We start from the raw sequence: 23,677 nt of genomic DNA, 5'->3' as shown, positions 1-23,677 counted from the left end.
ATTAAAGCCTTGCTTTATACTCAAACCAAGTGCGTAGTGAGTTTTATTACGTCACTAGGTGTTAGCCGTAGCTCAGTGGCAGCACTGTCACCTCTGATGTAGAAGGTTGTGTGGGTTCAAGTCCTACTCCAGAGACTTGAGCACAAAATCTAGGCTGACACCTCTTTCGTATGAGACGTTAAACTGAGGTCCCATCTGCCCTTTCCGGAGGACACAAAAGATCCCATGGCACTATTTGAAGAATAGCAGCGGAGTCCTGACCAATATTTATCCCTCAACCAACACTAACAAAAAACAGATTACCTGGTCATTATCACATTGCTGTTCGTGGGAGCTTGCTGTGTGTAAATTGGCTGCCGCGTTTCCTGCATTACAACAGTGACTACACTTCAAAGGTACTTTGAGACATCCTGAGGTTGTGAAAGGCGCTATACAAATGCAAGTTCTTCTTTCTTTTACTACAATGAGCGTGAAGCCCAAATGGCGTGAGATGGTTTCCCGGTGGCCTCACGCTGCTTCCCAAAGCTGTGACACTTCAGCTTTAGCATTGATGCAAGGTAGATTTGGACGTGAAAATGGTGCTGTGACTCAGGAGTGAGATACAGGCATAACCTCATAGCGCACTGAAACCAAGAAGTGCCAGGCAACCTCTAGTAGGTAAAATAACCCCCTACTGCCAGGAGTTTCACTCCTCCCACTGTGAGGTGGGACAGGGAAGAACTCCCTGGAATTTACTGCCACTTTTGTGCCATTGCGAAGCGGAAAGCACTTCGCAGCGATGAGAAATTTGGTGATCCAAACCTCTGCTGCCTGTGTCCTAACTCGCACCAAGTCCTGTTCGCTCATCACCCCTGTGCTCGCTGACCTACATTGGCTCCTGGTTAAGCAATGCCTCGATTTTAAAATTCTCATCCTTGTTTTCAAAACCCTCCATGGCCTCGCCCCTCCCTATCTCTGTAACCTCCTCCAGCCCCACAATCCCCCGAGATCTCTGCGCTGCTCTAATTCTGGCCTCCTGAGTATCTCTAATTTTAATCGCTCCACCATTGGCAGCTGTGCCTTCAACTGCTTAGGCCCCAAGCTCTGGAATTCCCTCCCTAAAACCTCTCCACCTCTCTTTCCTCCTTTAAGATGCTCTTTAAAACCTACCTCTTTGACCAAGCATTTGGTCATCTGCCTTGATAGCTCCTTATGTGACTCGGTGTCAAATTTTGTCTGATAACGCTCCTGTGAAGCGCCTTGGGACGTTTTACTAGGTTAAAGGCGCTATATAAATGCAAGTTGCTGTTAAAGGTGTACTTTCTTCAGGAAAAAGTAGTTGGCAAACTTTTTTTTTGCTTTGGGATAGAGTAGAGCCAGAGGAAGTCAAGCTCAGACCACACATTGAGAACGGTGTTGATTCTGGTCACCTCGACACTAGGAAGATATTCAGGCCCTGGAGGCAGTGCAGGGAAGAGGCAGGAGAGATTGATCCTTAACATCAGATTAGGTTGGTGAGAAAATACCTGAGAAACGTGGGCGTTTCAACCTCGACGTGAGCTGACTGAGAGGAGACTTCAAAGTAAGCAGTAGCGAAAAGGTAAATCAGAACATGACTTTAATTGAAAGCATATTATGTGATCCTGTGGAAACACTGAGAGACCAGTGTGTTCATTTAATCATAATTATGTCAAACACTGTAGGGGCAATGTAAAAATAACCCGCCTGTCGGGAGACTGACGGGATCGGGTGCAACTCTGGTTTTAAACCCCGGCCCGATTTTACTCTCCATTGAGGTCAGTGGGGTCTAATATTGGGCGATGCGTAAAACCCAATCCCACCGAGCAAGTTAGACTAAAATTACCGCCATAAATGTGTTGCTTTGTGACTTATATCACAATACGTGCAACTTGCAAAACTATCAACGTTTTTCAATGCCCTTCTAAGATGCAAAAAAAACAATTAGCTGCAGATCTTGACACGGTTGTGATCGCCACCGAGCTGGGCTCACTGCGTGTCTCCAGTGCACTCTGGGCTGTGTGGAGGCATGGCTGGGCATTGAATGCGAGAGTGTAAAATACATTTTTCACCGCCTTCCTCTCCTGTCAATGCTGCCGGGACTTGGGGGCGACAGAAAGGTTATTAATGGTCTTTAACTCTAAGCAAGAGGAAAAAAAAGATTGAACAGTGCACCCTCCATTGAGCAGGGAAGGAGCGTTTGTTTATGTAATTAAAAGCTGATAAATTCTTACTGTACCAGCGCTGTCGGGCTGATTGCCCTTTGGATAGCATAGCGTGAGAGGGGGATTGCTACAAAGCAGCTTACGTGCTGCACTAAAGAAAATCATTTGGTTAAAAAAAATTATTTCCATACATTGAATAACTATATAATTTGCTTTCTTTGTATGAACACAGAGAAACAGATGTGGGGCTTAAGGTATGTTGCTCGGTGTAGCATAAGGCCAAGGGTTCCGCAATTTGCGGCTATTTGTGCTAAAATTGCAAATGCATGTAAATATTGACACATGTTCTCTAATAGTGAGCCATAAAATCTTTCTCATGTCTATCGATAACATAATAACAGGTACATCTAGAGTCCATCAAATGTATTACAAGCCAAATGAATGTTGAATGTTTAAATGTCTTAATCTAAATGTACACTCTCGGGAGCCGCAAGCCTACATTTCGTTGTACTGCACTTGTGCACTAACAATGACAATAAAAGTTGATTATTATTATTATTATTATTATTTCAAGCCCATGCTGAAATTTCTGTATCATGCTTTTGAAGAAGATAAAAATATATAAAAAGGGAATTATTTTGACTGTAAAGAGAACTCGCTGGCAACAGAAAATATCAAAGCCAGAATATCTTGTCTCTTAATTTGCCTTCATTATGAACTCACCCAGTGTTTACTTAATAACAAGAATAAGACTTTGTGGCCTTAAAGAGTCACAGATTCCCGTCAGCAGTGAAAGAAAGACTTGCATTTCTATAGCACCTTTCATGACCACCGGATATCTCAAAGTGCTTAATAACAGCAGAAAATACTGGAAAAACCCAGCAGGCCAGGGCAGCATCCGTGGAGAGAGAAACAGAGTCAATGTTTCAGGTCGATGATCTTTCGTCAGAACGATCATGGAACTGAAACGTTGGGGTCGATTTTCATTAAGCTGTCGGGAAGGAGGCGGGACTACAACTTTCGGGTTTTAGTCCCGCCTACATCGACGTTCGGCCAATCCACGTGATTTTCCCTTGATTGACCTTGTTGAGCCCGCCCAGCGGGCTCAGCAAGCCAATTAAGGGCCACCTGGCAACAGGTGACGTTACAGACTGAAATTTCATCTGTCAAGAGGTCTTGACAAATAAAATATCAGTGTTTCACAGCTGTTTGAAGCTGTCAAACACTGACAGTCTGACTTCTAACATGAGTCCTTCTACACAGACTCAGTTAGAACTCTCACCGGCAATGAAAGCTGAAGGCTGTCACTTTTGACAGCTCGCAACCATTTTGCTTTCAGTGCCGGCTGAGTGATGGACTCCCGAAGCCTAGAGGAAGAAAGACTGTTAAGGTAAGTACAGGTAATTTAAACTTCTTTACACACTTTAGACACACCAAACACACTTACCTTTACACTCATGCACCCATCACTCACCTGAACACCGACATCTCGACCCCTCCAACCCAACGGCCCGCCTGCTCTAACCTGACATGGTTTGGAGCTTTCGGGAATCCCACACGACACCCCTCAAAATAGGGATTAGGCTAAAAGCTGCCTGTTAACTACCTGTTAACAGGCAGTTAATTTGCACTAATCCCTTCCCGCCTCGGGTCGGCGGCTCCCAGTGTGGGGCGGGTACCCGCCTCCTCTGAAACTTACGCGGAGGCGGATTTTGGGTGGGATGGTGTCGGGACCCCCGAATTCAGGATTTTTGCCCCCCCCCCGCCTGCCTAAAAGCCCGCCTCACGGCACACTGAAAATCTAGGCCATTAACTCTGTTTCTCGCTCCACGGATGCTGCCCTGGCCTGCTGGGTTTTTCCAGCGTTCTCTGTTGTTATTTCGGATTTCCAGCATCCGCAGTATTTTGCTATCATCTCAAAGTGCTTTACAGCCAATGAAGTACTTTTGAAGTGTAGTCACTGTTGTAATGTAGGAAACGCAGCATCCAATTTGCAGACAGCAAGCTCCCACAGACAGCAATGTGATAATGACCAGATCATCTGTTTTTAGTGATGTTGATTGAGGGATAAATATTGACCGAGACACCAGGGAGAACTCCCCTGCTCTTCTTCGAAATAGTGCCATGGGATCTTTTACATCCACCTGAGAGAGCAGACAGGGCCTCAGTTTAACAACTCATCTGACAGACAGCACCTCTGACAATCCAGCACTCCCCTGGAGTGTCAGCCTAGATTTTATGTGCTCAAGGCCCTGGAGTGGGACTTGAACCCACAGCCTTCTGACTTAGAGGCAAGTGTGTTACCTACTGAGCCACAGCTGACTCAAATAATGCCATAATAATACATTCGACAACATGCATCCAATGTTCCCTCTAATTTTTTTTTGTTGCGCGGCCCCTTTAACAGGCTGTTCAAATTTCTGCGCATGCGTGGTTTTTCCATTCAAAAGCTGGTGACTGGCCTGCGTGGGACCTCCAGACTGCTGCACGGCCGCATGACCATGCAGCCACGCAGCTTAACGGGAATGTTGCTTGCATCTATATCGTGCAAGGATGAAGCAAGGTGTTCCAAGTTGCTTCACAGGACCGTGATCAGACAAAACTTGACATTGAGCCAAAGAAGGAGATATTAGGACCGGTGACCAAAAATTTCATCAAAGAAGTAAGTTTTAAGAAGTGTCTTAAAAGAACACTACATGGTAGAATGGTACTGTATCATCTGACGTACTGCAAGCAAGGATATAGGACATCTGCTAGAAACATAATAAAAATAGAGCGTGTGTCTGTCATGCTTCAGATCTTGCACTGTTTTCATACAAACTTGCGTGGCACACTTAAAACATATGAAGAAAGAAAGCTAGTCATTTTGGAGTGTACTCCCACAGCAATTGTAAATGCCTATTGGCGTAGGAGTCAGAGGCCGCGATTTCCCCTTCCTCGGCGGGTCCATGGCGGGTGACGTCGGTGGTGGGTCCTGACCCCACTGCCAGCTCCAGCTCGCTGTCAAAAATGATTTTCCTCTGATTGGGCTTGTTAAGCGTTTGCCAGCCAATTGAAGGAAGTAGGTCTGATGATGTCATTCAATGATGCATCATCAGCCAGTCTTCTTAAAGGGACCATGTGCAAATTGATTTTGACAGTTGTGCTGTCAGTGTTCTACAGAATTGAGGTGCTGCAAACACTGACGAGCACTGCACAGAGGTGCACGGCTGCACCCAGGCTCTCCCGTGACTCCCTCAGGGAGTCACAGCATGCAGGGAGGTCCTCTTCCCTTCCAATGGGCGGAAGAGACCTCCCCAGGACACCAATGCAGCCTGGTTGCACATTGTACAGGAGGACACAAGCAGGGATGTTGTCAAGAGGACCTGGCTGCAGTGGCGCAAACCTTTCAATGGTCTCAGTAGATCACGAAACGTTACTGCAAAGCCACACTCAACCTCATCCTGCTGTGCCACTCATCACATCCCCATCACTCTGCCTTCCCTACCCTACTCCTGCACATCCTTACTCACACCAACTTACCTTGCACCTCCACCCACCCCTCTCTATCTACATTATCACTTCCCCATCTCACTAGCCACCCCTCACACTCACCCTCATCCTAGTCTAATCATACCAACTAACAACACACAAGGGTAGCCACTTGCATGTTTTGGCCAATGTTCATATGAAGTTTCTGTAAATGTGCTGTCAAACACTGAAATCTATATTTTCAACACTTTGTGTTCTTGGACAGATTTGTGTGAACCTTTGGAAGTGGCTTAGTGAGTTGCAGTGAATGGTGAGACATAACGGTAACCCCCACAATGGTGATGAGTGTGAAAGGAATGTCTTGGGCATTGGTGTTGGTGTGAGGTGGTGCCAATCTGACGCATCATGTGGCAGCCAGGGTGTACAGCATCAAGTGAAGTAAATCTGGCCATGGTGAGGCCACCCCTGGCCTCCCAGGCAGCAATGTGCTCGGGTACTGATGCCCTTGGTCCTGTGTAGCATCAGTTGATTGCAGAGAAAATTGGTGTTGTTGTTAGCGCTGCTGGTGTGCCTGGTGCTGCTGGTGTTGGTGCTGATTGTGGTGGGATTCTGAGGGCCAAGGTGAGATAGTTTCAAGGGCACCGATGCTGATGTAATAGATGGCAGGTGAACTTGAGGTGACAGAGGCGATCTGTCAATGGTGAGAGAGGTTGTTCCAATGAGGTGACACTGGATACATAGTTTACTCCAAACACTTGCAACCTGCATAAAGTTTAATCTATCTTCCAAATGCAGTAAGCAACAGCTTCTGAGCTTGGAAAGTGAACAGATGTGAGATGGAAGCTTTTATAGCACATTTGCAGCTGTCAAGTAAAGAGATGATTCCATGGTCATACAACTCCCAACCTGCTTAACTGACATGACAACCTCATAAAATGTAAAGGTGAGCTCAAAATACCTCTTAATGGGCTGTTAACAAGGTCATTGTGACCTGAACTGCTGCGTGTCAGGTCTGTTCAGCGCTGACAGACCCGACATGTCGGAAAAACATTTTTTTCCACCCGACCTGCCACCGAACGTGCCCGCTGACCCCCCTGAAAAATTCCCCCCAGAATCTCTGTTACCTCTGGCTGATTCTTTAACAGTAACAGAAAGTCGGCCATTCAATTCTGTGTTCTGACTTGCAACCTGGATAACAATGAAACTCCAATTGATCTCACCCGTTGTTTATGTAACAGTAATTAGATTTTGTGGCTATAGAAACACATAGCTCAGCCTTAGCAGCAGAATAATGCATTGCATAGCACACAGTTCATTTTGACTGTTATGAAGGTTACATCACAAATATAGGTTTAAAGTTGAGGGGAAAGAGGTTGATTTTGTTATATGAGCCGAGAAAGTACCATCGGTGATATTAGTTGATGAATGCTCATGACATTGCTCTGCCTGCTACTTTAATGGACGGGTTAACCTATTTTAAATGGGAACATAGGAACGGGAGGAGGCCATTCAGCCCCTCGAGCCTGTTCCGCCATTCAATTAGATCACAGCTGATCTGTACCTCCAACCCCATTTACCCACCTTTGCTCCATATCATGTAATAACCTTACCCAACAAAAATCTATCGCGCTCAACCTTGAAAGCTTCAGTTGACCCCCCTCCCCCCGCCACCACCCCCACCCCCCCATCATCCATAGCCTTTTTGGGGTAGAGAGTGGCTTTTTGCCTCCTACAAAATAATGAGCATGTTTCCTACATTAGAACAGTGACTGTTCTTCAAAAAAGTACTTCATTGGCTGTAAAGCGCTTTTGGGACGTCCGCTGGTCATGAAAGACGCGATATAAATGCAAGTCTTTCTTTTTTATTTTAAGATTTTGTCCGCTGATATCAGCAACAGTAATTTTTGGGCTATGATGTTTAAAATATCAAATTTAGATGATGTAGAAATAATTAGAGTAAATCTCTGGTTGTGAGGGAGTGGGGTAAAGTGATTGTTCTTTGCATGGGTTTTTTTATTACTATTTTTGAAGGAAGGGAAATGTCATATTGTTAATGGATGGCAGGATAGCAATTGCAGAATAATGGTGTTTATATTAGGGTCATTTGTTTTACTAATGAAGACCCCTGTAGCATCTATAAGAGTGTCTGCAGCCCGGAGAAGATATACATTATAAGTCAAGCAGGCCTTGTGCCTCCTTCCCGAAGCAGCACGCAACCTATATTTATGAATCTACTTACCGAGATAAGTAACCAGATTTATATTAAAGAATTTTTCTTCTACTTTATCCCTCACCATCCATAACGACCATTTCTCGAGCTGTCAGTTGGGGTGAACTGGTTTGACATTATCACTCTCGTTTAATTTTACAACCCCATTTTGTATAAAGTTACTCCACATGCAATCTGTTCGACCCATTTTTTGGACATTAAGTATTACTTGAAGCAATGAATGATTTATTACCTCCTTTAGAATAGTTTAAAAAGTTATTTTTTTGATATTATGATTATTTTCCACTCAATTCGGACTTTTTGGTCTTGTGGACTATCCATTTTTCATACAACTGGGAAGGGCTGGGATTAACAGCTTGGCCATCAGTACTGATCAAAAGAAAAAACTGCAAATGCTGGAAATCTGAAATAAAAACAGAACACACTGGAAATACACAGCAGGTTTTCTGTAAAGAGAAAAGACAGGTTCATGTTTAGATTGTATACTCTTCATCAGAACTGGAGATTAAAAGATAAACAAGTCTCTTTTATAGCGGAGAATTTCATACTGGGGTCACTGGACCTTGGGGCAGGCGGGATGGGGTTGGGAATTTCTTCCATGGGGTCCATTAGGTCATCAGATGTCTGTCTATCATCAGACTTCAATATTTTTTGATTTACAAGCTTATTATCAATATCGCTATATACTAATATAAACAAATGTTTTCCTTTGGGTAGCTGACACTGTCTATTGGAAGTTAGGAATTGAGTCCCTGGGAGTGTGTCAATATTTGCAATGGGTCCTTGAGTGTGTGTCCATATTTTCAGGGGGTACCCAGCCAGGAGTGTGTCAAATATTTACAGGGGTTCCCGAGAATGTGTCAATATTTACAGGGGGTCTCCAAGAGTGTGTCAGTATTTGCAGGGGTTCCCTGAAAGTGTGTTAATATTTCCAGGGGGGTCCCAGAGAGTGTGTCAATATTTTCAGGGGGTCCCAGAGAGCGTGGTACTATTTACAGGGGGTGCCTGAGAGTGTGTCAATATTTACAGGGGGTCCCCAAGAGTGTGTCAATATTTGCAGGAGTTCCCTGAAAGTGTGTCAATATTTACAGGGGGTGCCCAAGAGTGTGTCAAAATTTGCAGGAGTTCCCTGAAAGCATGTCAATATTTGCAGGCGGTCCAAGAGAGTGTGTCAGTTATTTCAAGGGTTCCCGAGAGTGTGTCAATATTTACAGGGGGTGCCTGAGAGTGTGTCAGTATTTGCTGAAGGTCCTTATGAATGTGTCAATGTTTGCAGGGAGTCCCCGAGAATGTATCATATATTTGTAAGGGGTCCCTGAAAGTGTGTCAATAGTTGCAGAGGGTCTCTGAGATTTTGTCAATATTTGAAGGGGTCCCCGAGGGAGTGCCAATAGTTGCAGGGGGTCTCTGAGAGTTTGGGTTGGATATTACCAACCTCAGTGGGTCCGTGGGAGGTGACGTCGGTGACGGGTTCCGGCCTCGCTGCCGGTTCGAGCCCGCTGTCCAAAATAATTTTCCCCTGATTGGGCTTGTTAAGCCCCGTCCAGCGCGTTTGCTGGCCAATTGAAGGAAGCGGGTCCGATGATGTCATTTGATGACGCGTCATCAGCCGGTTTCCTTAAAGTGACCATGCGCAAATTGATTTGGACATTTGTACTCTCAGTGTTGTACAGCATTGAGGTGCTGCAAACACTGACAAGCACTGCACAGAGGTACACAGCTGCACCCAGACTCTCCCATGATTCCCTCCATATGCTTATGGAGGAAATGTTACTGCAAAGCCACACTCAACCTCATCCTGCTGTGCCACTCATCACATCCCCATCACTCTGCCTTCCCTACCCTACTCCTGCACATCCTTACTCACACCAACTTACCTTGCACCTCCACCCAACCCTCTCTATCTACATTATCACTTCCCCATCTCACTAGCCACCCCTCACACTCACCCTCATCCTCGTCTAATCATACCAACTAACAACACACAAGGGTAGGCACTTGGATGTTTTATGTAATGTTCATGTTAAGTTTCTGTTAATGTTTCTGTCCAACATTGAAACCTTTACATTCAACACTTTGCATTCTTGGACAGATTTGTGTGCACCTTTGGAAGTGGCTTAGTGAGTTGCAGTGAATGGTGAGACAGAATGGTACTCCCCGCAATGGTGATGAGTGTGAAAGGAATGGCTTGGGCATTGTAGGGATGCTTTATGGTGTTGGTGTGGGGTGGCGCCAAGCTGGCGCATCATGTGGCAGCCAGGGTATACAGCGTCAATTGAAGTAAATCTGGCCATGGTGAGGCCATCCCTGGCCTCCCGGGCAGCAATGTGGTCGAGTGTTGATGCCCTGTGTCCTGTGCAGCATCAGTTGATTGTGGAGAAGGTTGGTGTTGTTGTTGGTGCTGCTGGTGTGCCTGGTGCTGCTGGTGTTGGGGCTGATTATGGTATGATTCTGAGGACCAAGGTGAGATAGTTTCAAGGGCACCAATGCTGATGGAATAGATGGCAGGTAAAGTAGAGGTGACAGAAGCGATCTGTCAATGGCGGGAGAGGTAATGAGGTCAAACTGGATGGAGACTTGTGTAAAGACTTGTAGCATTTTGAATCTGTAGTGGAAATGCAGTTTCGAGAAGCTTGTGGCTAAGGGAAGATATCTGATTCAGCTGGGAGCTTTGACTTGACATTTGAAGTTGTCAACTCATCAGTTGAAACAATGACAAGTCACCTCCCGCCTCAGCTTCACTGATGAGGTCCAGGCACAGGGAGAAATCGGAGGGCGACCTGTCAAAGTCAAAAAGCTGGGGAAAAAGCATTGTTAAGTGGCTATAAACAAACCACTAATAATTTCAATTGCCTCCGCCGCCGCTGCGTGTCGGGTCTGCTCAGCGCTGGCAGACCCGACATTTGGGAAAGGTGCATGGTGGCAGGTTGACAGCGGGGTCCCGACCTGCTGTCAAAAAAAACATTTTCCTACTCAACCCACCACTGATTGTGCCCGCTGACCCCCCAGAAAATTCTGCCCTAAGAGTCAGGAATCCTGATTTCTGTCACAGAGAGGCAGTTAATAGGTTTCATAATCTGCAAATAGAAGTATTATATTGTTGGCTTATAATATATCATACAGTCAGTGCCTCTAAGTGAGCATCTGATTAGCACCTATCTTCTCTGTGGCTATCACCTCACTAAATCTATATACAAACTGAATTTTCAAGAATACGTCTTCAGTATTTTCACAGACCAAATTGCAGCAAATCAATAGTAATAAGCAGATTGGTCCATTCTTATTACAATTGCACTTTTTATTATACTTCAAGGTAATAAATTGTGCACCAAAAACTCCCGACAAATGTTTTACTCTGAAGACCAGCAATACGGACAATGCAGCACTCCCTCGGCACTGTACTGCAGTGACATCTTAGATTAAGACCTTAGACTAATGTTGGGCAGGGGGTTTAAACTGTTTGACTCAGAGACAAATGTGCTGCTAATTGAAGCAAGCTGACACTGAAGAACTGTTTATTCATTAAACAGGATCAAACCATGGCTGTAAGAATTGCTCTGGTCAGTCCTCTCAGTGGGTAACACTCTTGATTCTGAGTCAGAATGTTGTGGGTTCAAGTTCCACTCCAGAGATTTGAGCACAAAAATCTAGGCTGACACTCCAGTGCAGTACTGAGGGAGTGCTGCACTGTCAGGGGTGCCGTCTTTCAGATGAGATGTTAAACCGAGGCCCCGTCTGCCCTCTCAGGTGGACGTAAAAGGTCCCATGGCACCATTCAAAGAAGAGCAGTGGAATTCTCCCGACTAATATTTATCCCTCAACCAACATCACTAAAACAGATTATCTGGTCATTATCTCATTGCTGTTTGTGGGAGCTTGCTGTGTGCAAATTGACTTCAGCATTTCCCTACATTACAGCAGTGACTATACTTCAAAAGTACTTAGTTGGCTGTGAAGTGCTTTGGGGTGTCCTGAGGCTGTGAAAGGCACTATATAAATCCAAGTCTTCCTTACTTTCTATTTAGGAATCAGAGGAAAATGTCACAAACCATATCTACACAACAGCGCATTTCTAAGCTCAATAATGTGTATATTACACCCAATTCAATATCTTATCCCTCCCAGTGGACAGCATAATTATTGGCACTACTTAAAATAAACAACATACTCCTACTCGCTTGTCTTGGGGATAGTTACTTCACTGTCACTTTAAATAGAAGGGTTGAGTGTGGCTGCCCTTATCTTCCAACACTTGAATAAGACATTTCACATGGAGCCCTTTATTTGTCTGGTGTGGTATGTCTCTCCATGAAGCCTGGCTCCAGGTAGGTGCAATGATGTGTGAGATTTAATTTCCCTTCGAAAGCTCATATAGCAGGGGCCGATCCCCATAATAAGGCGAGATGTTTTAAGGAAATGTGTGTAGGAAGTCAAATCTGAACTGAGAGATTTTGGAGTTTTCCAGTTGGTCAAAATTCCAATGTGACATCTGTCTGAATACCACAAAAAAAATGCCAACACAAGCCCGTTGTACCTTCGCTTGCAGATGGATGATGTACTGCTCAAGACTGTTTCGACAGGTGTGTTGGAGGCAAGGAGTTTTGATGGCAATAACGGTGCAACCTCTATTAGAGTCAGTGTGACCACTATTGATGTACATTACATCAATGTTCCTGCTAATTTTTTTCTGGGTGCGCGGCCCCTTTAACGAGTTCCGCGGCCCATTCAAACTTCCACGCTTGCGCGGTTTTTCCCATTTAAAAGCCAGTTAACCAGCTGCATGGGGCCTCTAGACTGCTGCACGGCCGCGTAGCCACGCAGCTTTTAATGGGAACATTGCATTACATCTCATAAAATAGTCTTACAATTATGCAGCAACAACAACTTGCATTTGTAACACCATAAAACATCCCAAGGCGCTTCGTAGGAGCATTAGCAAACAATATTTGACAACCCAAATGCAGCCCAAAATGTCTGATTCCACAAATGCTGCCTGACCTGCAAAGTGTTTCCAGTATTTTCTGTTTCAGCTATTTTCCAGTGCCCTTTCAGAAAATATAACTTATAGGACACTTTTTCCATTGCCTCCAGGTGTCTCATAACACTTCTAAAGTCATACAGTCATGGTGACTAAATCCAGTTTTGTTTCCATTAGATGGGATTTTGCAAGTGTTTTATCTTCTCTTTGGCCTTTAAAAAAAAAAATTATTCTTGGGATGTGGGCATCACTGGCAAGGCCAGAATTTATTGCCCATCCCAAATACAACTGAAAGGCTTGCTAGGTCACTTCAGAGGGCAGTTAAGAGTCAGCCACATTGGTATGGGACTGGAGTCACATATAGGCCAGACAGGGGTACAGGCAATGACTGGATTAGTAATCCAGAAACCTGGATTAATAATCTAGGGAAACTGAGTTCAAATGCTGGCATGGCAGCTTGAGAATTTAATCTCAAAATCGATCTTTTAATCTAAAATAAACTGGTAGCAATAAAAGTGACCCTGACGCTGTGGGACCAATTGTGTTTTTACAAAGACACCACAACAAAAGTGATACCAGTTTTTTTTTAGATTACTAGTCCAATAAAGTAACCACTACCCTACTGTACCCCTTGCCTATAGTTGCTTTCATATTGATGATCTGCTGTGTTACCCAAGTCCCATTCACCCATTACCCCAGTGCTCGCTGACCTACATTGGCTCCTTGTTAAGCAACACCTCGATTTCAAAATTTTCATCCTTGCTTTCAATTCCCTCCATGGCCTCACCCTTCCCTATCTCTGTAATCTCCTCCAGCCCCACGACCTCCCCCCCACCCCGAGATATCTGTGCGCCTCCAATTCTGCCCTCTTGAGCATCCCCAATTTTAATCACTCCACCGTTGGTGGCCGTGCCTTCAGCTGCCAAGGCCCTAAGCTCTGGAACTCTCTCCCTAAAACTCTCCGCCCCTCTACCTCTCTTTCCTCCTTTAATACGCTCTGTAACACCTATCTCTTTCTGCCCTAATCTCTCCTTACATGGCTCGGTGTCAAATTATGTTCGATAACGCTCCTGTGAAGCGTCTTGGGACGTTTTACTAGGTTAAAGGCGCTATATAAATGCAAGTTGTTGTTGTTAGTGCCAACTCCTCCTGTGTGCAGCTCTTGTCCCGCTGCTGGCAACTCCCAATGTAACTTTTGCCCAACTTGCCAAAGCTGGTGGCTGAAAGATCCCGTAAGTAACAAGTGTACTTTGTTCAAAAATGTAGAAGCAACTTACAGCTAGCCACCTTGATGTATCATTTACACCGCGCATCGAAAAAGCCTGAACACCCTAGCTTTAAATTGGTGTGATTTTCTTTTCCTTAAAGATTGGCATATGATAAAGGCTAGATACAACTCTTACATTTATAACTAGCTGGAGTGCCCGGCGGTGCCGAGGGTTTTTTGAGGGCACGTTGTTGTTGGAAGAGAGAGAGAGACTGGGGGGAGAAGAGAGAGACTGGGGGGGAGAGAGCGACTGGGGGGAAGGGGGGGAGAGAGCGACTGGGGGGAAGAGAGAGAGAGAGAGAGAGTGGGGGGGAGAGAGAGACTGGGAGGGAGAGAGCGACTGGGGGGAAGAGAGAGAGAGAGAGAGACTGGGGGGGAGAGAGAGAGAGGGAAAGAGAGAGGGGGAGGGAGAGAGAGAGAGAGAGAGACTGGGGGGAGAAGAGAGAGATGGGGGGAAGAGAGAGAGAGAGACTGCTGGATTTAGTTCGGGATTAGCCTGGAGAGAGAGGGGGGGAAGGAGCGCCTCAGGCCTGGCCCGATGGACCCCTGCGAAGGAAGGAAGGAAGGAAGAAGGCGAGCTCTCCCTCCCTCTCCCACCCCCTCACTCTTTCCCTCCCTCACCCTCTCTCTCTCCCTCCCCCTGTCTCTCCCTGCTTTACTCTCTCTCCCTCCCTCCCCTCTCCTCTCCCTCCCTCCCCCTCTCCTCTCCCTCCCTCCCCTCTCCTCCCCCTCCCTCCCCCTCTCCTCTCCCTCCCTCCCCCTCTCCTCTCCCTCCCCCTCTCCTCTCCCTCCCCCTCCTCCTCTCCTCTCCCTCCCCCTCCCCCTCTCCTCTCCCTCCCCCTCCCCCTCTCCTCTCCCTCCCCCTGTCCTCTCCCTCCCCCTGTCTCTCCCTGATTTCCTCTCCCTCCCTCCCCCTCTCTCTCTCACTTTCCTCCAAGCCTGGACGCGGTGAGCCGAAGCCCCCGTGTGCGGATCAGCGCCTCAGGGCCGGCTGGTGCGCGGCCTAGCGCGTGAGGCCCGGCCCGACTCTCAGGTCCCGCTCTGGGCTGCTGCCGACGTTCACGCGCTCGCTGTCTCCCACCCCACCAGCCTTTACCAAGATGGCAGCGACGGCAACGCTTGGCTCAGTCCCGCCGCGCCAGCCTTTACCAGGATGGCGGCGATCGCGGGCCGCTGGTTTGGAATCGGGACGGGCGGTGCCTACTTTGGGCATGGCTGGCAAGGAGAGGCTGAGGCTTCAAGGCCTGAGGCCTGCAGGCAGCTCATCCACCGCCGAGGGGGGGAAAGCCTGAGTCCCCTTTGCAAAAGGATTTTTTTTTCTTTTAGAAGCAACTTTTTTTTTGTTGGAAATCTATATTTCAAAATAAACACACAGAAAGTGGGAACAATAAATCAATAGTTAGGAATCAAGATGGCGGCCACTCACCTCAGCTCAGAAGGATTAGGCCCGCCCACACACGCAATGAAACACCCCCCGTGGCGTACCGATTGGTCAACCATCAGGTCACTCAACTATAGGATTGGTCAACCATCACGTCACTCAATGCTATCCCCTGTAGGATGGCCCACCCACACACACAATGAACCCCCCCCCCTGTGATGCATCGATTGGTCAACCATCACGTCACTCAATGCTATCCCCTGTACGATTGGTCAACCATCACGTCACTCAACGCTATCCCCTGTACAATTGGTCAACCATCACGTCACTCAACGCTAATGAGTGGAATTTTGCCGTTTTTTGAAACTTTTTTGTATACTGTCCGAACAATTTTTGTCTGACCAAAAAGTAAATATGCCTATTAGACTCCCCTAATGATAAGCTTTCTTTTGATATAACATATGTGTAGGTACGCTCTATAACTTTTGATTGTATAGCCAGAAAGACAGACAGACAGACAAACAGACAGACAAACAGACAGACAAACTCTTTTATATATATAGATGAGAAAATGTGTACAGGGTTTATGTATTAGAAGGCAATTTAGGACTTAAAGCTAAGAACCGACCCACATTTAGATCATTGATTATAAATTTCAATTCGATGTAGTCATTGGGTATTGGCTCTACAGTATGGAATGCAAATTTATATATAACAATTAGAATACTATATAATACAGTTCTAGTGGGTATCATTAATCATTCCGACTTGTTAAGCCCTAAGGGAACATTGGCTTCGGCTGCTAGCCCCAGCGTGTAATTACTGTACTGCAGAAAACTGACAAATTGGGCGTTTATATATTTGATGTACCTTTTTTTCTATTTTATATATAATCTTGAAATCCAATTGCAACCCCCCCACCCCCCCCCCAGTAATTGTGGGAATAAAAATCTCACTACCTTGAAGGGTCTTGATGACACAATCCAGACATTTCGGATACTATTCCCATAAAGCAGCAGAAAGGCCCAGAGATAGTGCAGAGTGAGGTTTCAGGTAGTTAATCTGTTTGTTTGTTTACCTGTAATTATCACGCGTCAGTTGCAGAGGCCACTGTTTGTTGTGGCGTGGAATAGAGACTCCTACCTCGCCGACTCTTGCAGCAATCCCCACTTCACTCCCCGAGCTCCGCACTCAGCTAAATTTAATATAGAGACCCTGAACAGACAGCCCCACCAAAACAAATAGATCCCCTTATATGCAAGAGAAGGATGGGGAGGGAGAGAGAGAGAGAGAAATTGAAACGTTTTATTTGTTGGAGTTGATGAAAACCCCTCATCCATGCCTTTGTTACCTCTGGACTTGACTATTCTAATGCACTCCTGGCTGGTGTTCCACGTTCTACCCTACCTAAACTTGACGTCATCCAAAACTCGGCTGCCCGTGTCCTAAGTCGCACCAAGTCCCGTTCACCCATCACCCCTGTGCTCTCTGACCTACTCCCAGTTAAGCAAAGCCTCGATTTCAAAATTCTCATCCTTGTTTTCAAATCCCTCCATGGCCTCGCCCCTCCCTATCTGTATAATTTCCTGCAGCCCCACAACCCCCCGAGATATCTGCGCTCTTCTAATTCTGCCCTCTTGAGGATCCCTGATTATAATCGCTCCACCATTGGTGGCCGTGCCTTCTGTTGCCTGGGCCCTAAGCTCTGGAATTCCCTGCCTAAACCTCTCCGCCTCGCTAACTCTCTTTCCTCCTTTAAGACGTTCCTTAAAACCTACCTCTTTGACCAAGCTTTTGGTCACCTGCCCTAATTTCTCCTTATATGGCTCGTTGTCAAATTTGTTGTCTTATAATCCTCCTGTGAAGCGCCTTGGGATGTTTTACGACGTTAAATACAAGTTGTTGTTGTTGGAGCAAACCCAAAACTAGATTTATGTATTTCAGGGCGTGACTTTGTTTCATTTGTAGCTAGCCTCTGTAAACATTCACAGAAGTTAAAGTGATTGATCAGACAGCCAATTGTTAGAATGCCGGTAGTATTATGCAGCTGAAAGTGTAACTTAGTTGGACTATAGAATTGTTTTCTAAGGGGCCCGAGGTATTTGTTTTCTTATCTGTGGCTCTTATGAGTGTGCAGGGGTTAGGCACCTGTAATTCATATTTATACAAATGAACCAGTTTACTGCACTCTGCTACATTACTGGGGAAATTGCAGACCTGGTTTTCAGGACTTGATGCCAGAATGGTTGTGTTAGGGTTTTGTTATAAAACTGGATTCTAATTTTTTTTTAATGTAGGCGAAAGATCAAGCTCCATAGCCCAAGACTCCCAACAAGATTGAAAGAAAAAGTTGACGAGAGAATAAATGGTGAAGCAATGATTTGGGTAACACTAAGCTTGTTTTTTTTTTAAAGGTCTGCAGATTATATAGAGGGAGGGAGATGAGGAGTCCCATAGCATGGGGTCAGGAAATAAATTCAGAGTGGGAGGCGGTGCAATGTGTCTTAATTTCAACAATGCAAGGAGGGGGAAGGGCCAATCATGATGGAAATACGGACACCAGAATCTTAAAAAAGAAAGATTTCTAAAGAAGAAGAAAGACTTGCATTTCTACAGCACGTTTCACCACCTCGGGATGCCCCAAAGCGCTTTACAGCCAATGAAGTACTTTTGAAAAGTAGTCACCGTTGTAATGTAGGGAAACTTGGCATGCCACGGTCCCACAAACAGCAGTGAGATAAGTGACCAGATCACCTGTTTTAGTGATGTTGGTTGAGGGATAAATGTTGGCCAGGGCACCGGGGAGAACTCTCCTGCACAACCCCACCTCGTCTGCCTTCTCATCCTATCTGCCAAACTCCCCTCTCCAGAAGCACTCCTCATTGACCTTTGAACCCATGAAAAAACTCATCCATGCCAATGGCTTCCCCATGTAACTATCCTGAAATATGGAAGAATGCAGTGCTGACAATTATAAATCCCCCCGCTGGTGAATCCCATGCAGATTTGGCAAGTTGCCCTCCTCACTGTCAAAGTTCCACCTAACTTCTGTGCCCAATTTCCGTGGCTCAGTGGGCAGCACCCTTGGCTCTGAGTCATGAAGGTTGTGGGTTCAAGTCTCGCTCCAGGGACTTGAGTACATAAAACTAGGCTGACACTCCAGTGCAGTATTGAGGGAGTGCTGCACTGTTGGAGGTGCCAACTTTTGAATGAGACGTTAAGCTGTGACTCCATCTGCTCTCTCAGGTGGACGTAAAAGATCCCGCGGCACTATTTCGAAGGAGAGCTGGGGAGTTCTCCCTGGTGTCCTGGCCACTAAAACACATTGGCCCAGAAATTCGGCTCGGGGGCTTCCCGCGGGTGCAAACCCCCGACCTGCACTTACCTAGCGCGCCGGCCATTGTGCTGTGGGCCCCCGTGGGATTCCGATCCTAGGCCTGCTCCAACTGCCGGCGCGTAGTGCTGGTGTATCCCAGGGGCGCAGTTAGTTTGAAGCGTCCTCTGGGATTACATGGGCCATGGAGAGCCAATCGTAGCAGGGAATCTCTATTCATAGATTTGACAGGAAGGTCTTCCTGTCAAATCTATGAATACAATTCAGCCCCAAAACCTAACTAAAACTTCAAATACATTTTTTTTAAATCACATTTTTAAAATAACTATAAATTACATAAAATAACTATTTTAAACAATAATTTAAATTTTTGGAAAAATTAATTACAGTTTTTAACGGGGCTAAATATAAACTTACCTTTCTTTAAAGTATTTAAAAATAATAAACCTGTGGGAAAAATGTTTTAATTTTACTTAATTCACCACTTACCTTGTTAAAAGCAGGCCTTGTGACTGCTTTTTAGAAGTGTAGCTGCTGGAGACTTACCCTCCCGGAGAAACCTGTAAAAAAAAACGGAAGTTCCAGGCGTACGCGCTGCCTCTCCGGCGCACGCGTTCGACCTGTGAACCCCTTCCTTTAAGGGAATGGAAGTTCCGGTTTCCCGCACATGCACAGTGCATGCACGAAACTGGCACTTTTGTTGGGCCTACACGTGAGTACCCAGCGCGTACTCACCCGTGGAGACCCAAAGTTCTGGCCCATTAATATTATCGCGTAATTATCACATTGCTGTTTGTGGAAGCTTGCTGTACACAAATTGGCTGCTACGTTTCCTACATTACAACAGTGACTACACTTCAAAAAGTACTCCATTGGCTGTAAAGCGCTTTGGGATGTCTGGTGGTCGTGAAAGGCGCTACAGCAATGCAAGTCTTCCTTTCTTTTTTGAACTTGTATCCCAAGGTGAAAGGCACAGTTCCACTTGGCAGATGGTGTATGCATGTCAATCCCTGCTGCTGTAGCTTTATCCTGAACTTTTAATTTTAGGAGAGTATTGTATGAGCTTCCAAATAAAGCGTTTATCAATGTTTACTGTATATACACAATGAGTCGAACGGGGAATAAAACAAAGTTTAAGGGTTCTGTCAAACAAACTCCAGTCATGGGAAAATATTTTTAAAGTACCTCTAAACAACAGTAATCAAATCATATTCCCATGGGCGGGTGGACACAGTGAGGGATTGCATACAGGGGCAAGGGCTACTCACCAAATTTATTCCCCCATGGTAAACATGTCATGTGTCAGTGACTTGAGCCGCAACTTTCAGTTCCTCCATTAGTTTTTGGCGTAACAACATTCCTGTGCACTGAGTGCCAAGGTGGCTCAACTCTGCGGGTTCGTAGTCCCATTCCGGGACTTCCATCGAGGCCCAATCTCCTGTGCAGCACTGAGGGGTTGCTACATGGTGAGAAGATGCTGTCCTCTGGAAGTGACCTTACGCCGAGGTCCCGCCTGCCTTTCAGGTGGGATTTAAAACTCTGGGGTGGGTAGAAGGGTCTTCTTCGTCGGAACCTATCTTCTGCCTCATACAATTTGGCATCATTGGAAAGCTGACAGCATGAAAAAAAAATAGCACGTCTCCTTCAGCACATGGACACAGATTCACACGGACAGACAGATACTCACACACACAAACACAGATACACACTTCCATTACTCACACAATGGAGGAGCCTATGCGACCTCAAAGCTAGTGGTTACACCTTGTAATCTGATATCACCGAAGCCTTTGAACGGATAGAATTCAAATCGATGTACTCGGACAACATACACACTCACTGGCTCCTTTCAGAAGTTCTCCCTGCGCCGGCTGCACTCCTGAGTATCAAATATCTGATTTACCTGGAACGGACCGCATTCAAATCAGCTGTCCAGGTTAAGGCCAACAGAGTCTTTCTTCTGTGCACTATAACCACTCGTAGCAAATGCCACACGTTTGCAATCTAATGACTACCAGTACGCATTTCTATAGCATCTTTAACAGAACGAAAGGTCACAGCGCTTGACAGGGACATCTGGGCTACCCGAGCTGGAGGAGGAGGGGGAGGGCGAGGAGGGGGAGCCGGGGAAGGTGATCCACAGCACGGCCCAAGATGTAGTTGTAATCGCGACTCTCCCATTCCACAGCACAGCCTAAAGCAACCAACACCTGACCGAATAGTAAAAGGCACTCTTCCCTACTCAGTACCAAGTCAGCGTAGTGGTTATGTTACTAATAATCCAGAGAATAGTGAATTAAAATCCCACCAATGGCAGTTTGAGAATTTGAAGCCAGTTTAAAAACAACAACAAAAAAGTAGCTGGAAATAAAAACCTGCTATCGGTAAAAGTGACCATGAAGCTGTCGGATTGTGGTAAAAACACAACTGGTTCACTGATGCCCTTTAGGGAAGGAAACCTGCCGTCCTTGCCCAGGTCTGGTTTATGTGTGACTTCAGTCCCACCCTCTGAAGTGGCCTGACAAGCCACTCCGTTCTTTCAAACTGCTACCCTGCGGTTTAAGAAGGAGGCCCACCACCACCGTCTGTCTCGGTGCCAGGAATGTTGGCCCTGCCAGCGACGCCCACATCCCAACAATTTTTTTTTAAATAGCAGGTGCTCCTGGGCCTGTTTGTGGGGCATCGCTTAAAAAAAACCAGACGATCTGGTCAATTATTTCATTGCTGTTTGTGGGAGCTTGCTGTGCACAAATTGGCTGTCACGTTTCCCACATTACAACAGTGACTACACTTCAAAAAAAAAGTACCCCATTGGCTGTAAAGCGCTTTGGGGCGTCCTGAGATCGTGAACGGCGCTTTAGAAATGCAAGCCTTTCTTTGCCATACTTTTCTTTGGGGGGTAGCAGTGTGGGAGATCTGTTCCAGTCTCTGTATAGACCTGTTCGAAGTTCAGGGTAGACTGTGCGATGGTGAAATGGGACTGGGGCGGTGGGGGAGGGGGAGGGGGGGTTAGTTGGTGGATTTGGTGCTGAGCCGGCCTCGTGCATTAACATGCTTGTATTACCATGTCATTGTGTCATGGCTGCAGACACCGTGATGGACTTCGAGCTTGCTTGGTGAGACCAACGTCATTCCAAAGGCAGATTGGGCCAATATTTCTTTTTAATTGGGTCACAACTTCCCTTGGGACAAAGTAGTTGAGGCCATGTATATTTCCAAGCACCGCTGATAGCGAGAGAATCGCATGTTGGCCACCAGCCACATTTCTGCAACATCAAAGCGTCTTAATGGCCTGATTAGAGAACCCCTTTAGAGAGACTGGAAAAATCCAGCTCCTCGTCATATTGGAACTGCCCCATTTGTTCTAGCAGGGTGGTTTGTACAGCAACAGGGTCGCGTGTAATTTTTCTAAAGGTCCAAGCTGTCACTCTTTTTGTTGGGTGCTAATGCTTTCACCTATTGGTTGAAGAAGGCCATCACTGACCAGTAATATGAAACCACTTCAATGGTCTGAATGGAGGTGGTTGGACGTCAATCAGCTGCCTCCATCTCTGATAGATAACCACCCAGTGTTGATGCTGTCAGAAGTCGTGCAAGGACCTATATGAATGTAAGTCCATTCTCCCGATTGACTCAATTGTAACTAGGTACTAATCAAAAGCACTTACTTCACTGCTTCTCAATACATCTGTCCCAATCTTCTACCGATTGCTACAACTCGCCCAACCTATCTCTGCAACCTCCTCCCCCTTTGGGCTTCCGAATTTGGCCTTTACTGCATCTTTTTCCTCTCCCTCTCTTCGCTCAATCATTGGGGCTTTCTCAAACTCATCCACTTCTCTCTCCATTTAAAATAATTCAAAACCCATCTTTTCCCCCATATTTTCAGCTACCTCGTCTAGCCCACACCCAAATTAATTGTCCGTCCTTTTCCCTTTTTTCATTTTCCCTCCCTTTGTAAAGCACATAGAATTATAGAATCATACAGCACAGAACGAGGCCATTCAGTCCATCGTGCCTCTTTGAAAGAGCTATCCAATTAGTCCCACTCCCCTGCTCTTTCCCCATAGCCCTGCAAGTGTTTTGTTTACAAGTATCTACCCAATTCCCTTTTGAAAGTTACCATTGAATCTTCTTCCAGGCAGTGCATTCCAGATCACCTTGGGACATTTACTGCATTAAAGGTGCAAGTTGTGAGCAACACAGAGATCAATTAGTACCCTATAATATTCATTCTTCTTTACGACCTATTTGTGCAATTGCTCAATCGTCACCTCTTGACATAATCAGCAAAACTTCCATTCGGGTTGAAGAAAAATCGAAGAAAGAATTTAAAAATCCCAATATGACCATTCTTTAAACCCAGATGTTTAATTCGCAGAATAATTGTTATTTTGAGCTGTCTGATTGGACTAATATATTCAGTGATTCAAATTCTGACATTAATCTGACTAGAAACCTGGAAATGTTATATGTTTATTAAAAATGAACGAGGGAGTGTAATAATTTGTAAAATGTGTTCCTAATTACCTTTCATCTTATCTGGATCTATCCATTTTCATTTAGATCATCAGGAATTCCATTCAAAGGTGCATTGTTATTTCAAGGAGACAGTTCGTAATCATTACTGACTGTAACATGAGTTCTTTAGTAGCACAGTATAAGCAAACCTCCAAATAGTTACCAGAGCATATCGCAACTGCACCACATACTGCGATTATGTTTACAAATGTACCATGTAGACTAGTCTGAAGCATATCATGGCATGTCATTCCGTGAAACAGACTGAGAACGATAAAGACAGGAGCATCGCACTATTTAACACACAATGCATTATTCTGCTGCTAAGGCGTA

Source organism: Somniosus microcephalus, chromosome 8, assembly GCF_052327205.1.
Source record: "Somniosus microcephalus isolate GS21.2 chromosome 8, FLI_Smic_1.0, whole genome shotgun sequence".
Taxonomy (NCBI): Eukaryota; Metazoa; Chordata; class Chondrichthyes; order Squaliformes; family Somniosidae; genus Somniosus; species Somniosus microcephalus.
This window is presented reverse-complemented; position numbering follows the sequence as displayed.